General features: G+C 34.3%; 1 long non-coding RNA gene across 1 annotated transcript; it reads left to right on the top strand.

Moving 5' to 3' along the window:
• The first annotated feature begins 395 nt into the window (after positions 1-395).
• Positions 396-1,831, top strand: LOC148781495 (uncharacterized). Its single transcript, XR_016058345.1, has 2 exons — positions 396-1,065; positions 1,462-1,831. It is a non-coding gene; the product is annotated as an uncharacterized LOC148781495 (long non-coding RNA).
• Positions 1,832-2,065: the final 234 nt, after the last annotated feature.

Raw genomic sequence — 2,065 nt, 5'->3', positions numbered from 1 at the left:
TAGGGCGCACCTATAAAAAAATATTAAAAATAAATTTTCGATAAAATATAATGACCAAAATGCCATTTAAAATTTTTAAGGGTATTTTGGTCATTTTATTTTATTGAAAATATTTTTTTTGTATTTTTCATTAGTGCAAGTTTAATAGACGATTAGACGTCCAAAATTTGGTGTCAAAATAGTTTATAGAAAACAAAATTAAAAAAAAATAGTGCAGAGATATGATATTGTAATTGGAAAAATCTTAGCCCTCCATTCAGAATGGACGGTTGGATAAGCGGAAGTAAGTAAGTTTTATGCCATAGGGGAAAGCTTGCCCCCACTTTTTTAACCCCGGATTTCCTTAACCTCGAAGTCACTCCCTCTACATAAACTGCCATTAATCAGCTCCCCCTATCCGTGAACCTTACACTTTCTCTGTCTAAGTCGTTCAAACTTCCCTAAGAAGCCCACTCTCTCTCTAAAATCCTTTGAACTACACTCTCTCTCTAGCTCTTTAAAAGGACGTCCTCATTCTCGCTCCATAACATCTTTCCTCTTCCCTGGAAGTCTCCTGTTTTTGTTAAGGGAAGCATTCTCACTCTCTCATTCAACTCATTGAACCCTCTCTCTCTCTACAGTCCAAAAGAAACTCTCTTGTTTTCTGGTTAAAATCCCGCCACCCTCATTCTCTCTAAAATTCCACATCTCTCTCTAGAGTTTCAAATTTTACGCCCCAAATCTATGAAAGAAGAAAGAATATAAAAGAACTACTCTGGTTTAATAGAAAAAAATTCAAAATAGAGACATTGCTCTTTAGTATAGTCTTTACTTCTTTTTTAACTCGAATCAAACTGATAATCCACAATGGCTACCGGTAGTAGTAGCAGCATTTTTAACTCTTTTCAAACTGATAATTCACAATGGAGAACGCCAGAAAGAGAGAACATAGAAGAGGTAAGGATTCAAAAGTTTTCAATACGGAGGGAACCCAATCCTCTCACTGAAGACCTTCATCATGCTGTCCGGAATTTGTCAGCAGAGCTTTACACCAAGGATGTTCATTACCTCATGGAGTTAATTCAGGTTTCTCCCTAAAACTGACTTGCTCCTTTTATTCTTTTGGTTTCTCTCATTTTTATCAGAAAGAATCAAATTGAATGATTTTTTCTTAACACTGTGAAGTACATGATGATGGCAGAAGAAAACTTTGTTTTTCTCACTAAAGTCACTCTTTACTTCATTATTTCTATTTCAAGTTAATCCCAAATATCAACATGCTCTTTTGGGTGCTGGTTTTCTGTTCGAAAGATATAAAATGAAGGATAAATATGATTTGTACCCATCATAAACATGAGAAAAGTGAAGAATAAATCCAGTTTCTCATACTATATTCACTGTTTTCTTCGTCAATTCTGTTCACCCCAAGTGAATTTAGAGTCGATCATGGTGAATGATTTTTACCCAACATCAAATGAACAGAATGCAGAAGACAAACGAGTATTTACCAGGCATCAAACCTTCTCTGGAGTTTGTTATAACATCTAGTGACATTACCGGCACTGGAACTTCTGCACCTTTACTTGTCTTCAATAATGAAAAGGGCTTTCAGAGGAGGAACATAGAGTCCATATCAGAGTGTTGGACGATCGACAAAGAAGGGGAAGAGACAGGGTGGTTACATTGGAGAGAGTTTATTTATAACATGTATTTTATTTCTTTAAAACCGTTGTCTCTCTGTCATTCTGAAATCTGAATAATTTGTCCATTAAAAGCATAATATTTTGTTAGCATTCCCCCTTTAAAAAAAAAAACGAAGCTAATACGTCAATTCTGAATATGATTTGTACTCTGCTCATTTTGTTTTCTTCATTGAGAAGAGGGAGTTTATAATTTATATAAACACGACCTCTGTTTTTTTTCTTTATCATTCTTTTTCTGTTATTCTTAACAATTTGTCAATCTTGAAGGCATCCAAAAAGCATTTCTGAATATGTTTTTCACTCTGTTTAATTCCTTAGTTCACTGTGTTCAAAGTCATAAAAAAGGAAAAACTAGAAAGAAGGAAGAATATTTCAAGAAGAGA

Source organism: Amborella trichopoda, chromosome 6, assembly GCF_054954075.1.
Source record: "Amborella trichopoda isolate Santa Cruz 75 chromosome 6, AtrichopodaSantaCruz75HAP2 v2.0, whole genome shotgun sequence".
Lineage (NCBI taxonomy): Eukaryota > Viridiplantae > Streptophyta > Magnoliopsida > Amborellales > Amborellaceae > Amborella > Amborella trichopoda.
This window is presented reverse-complemented; position numbering and strand designations above follow the sequence as displayed.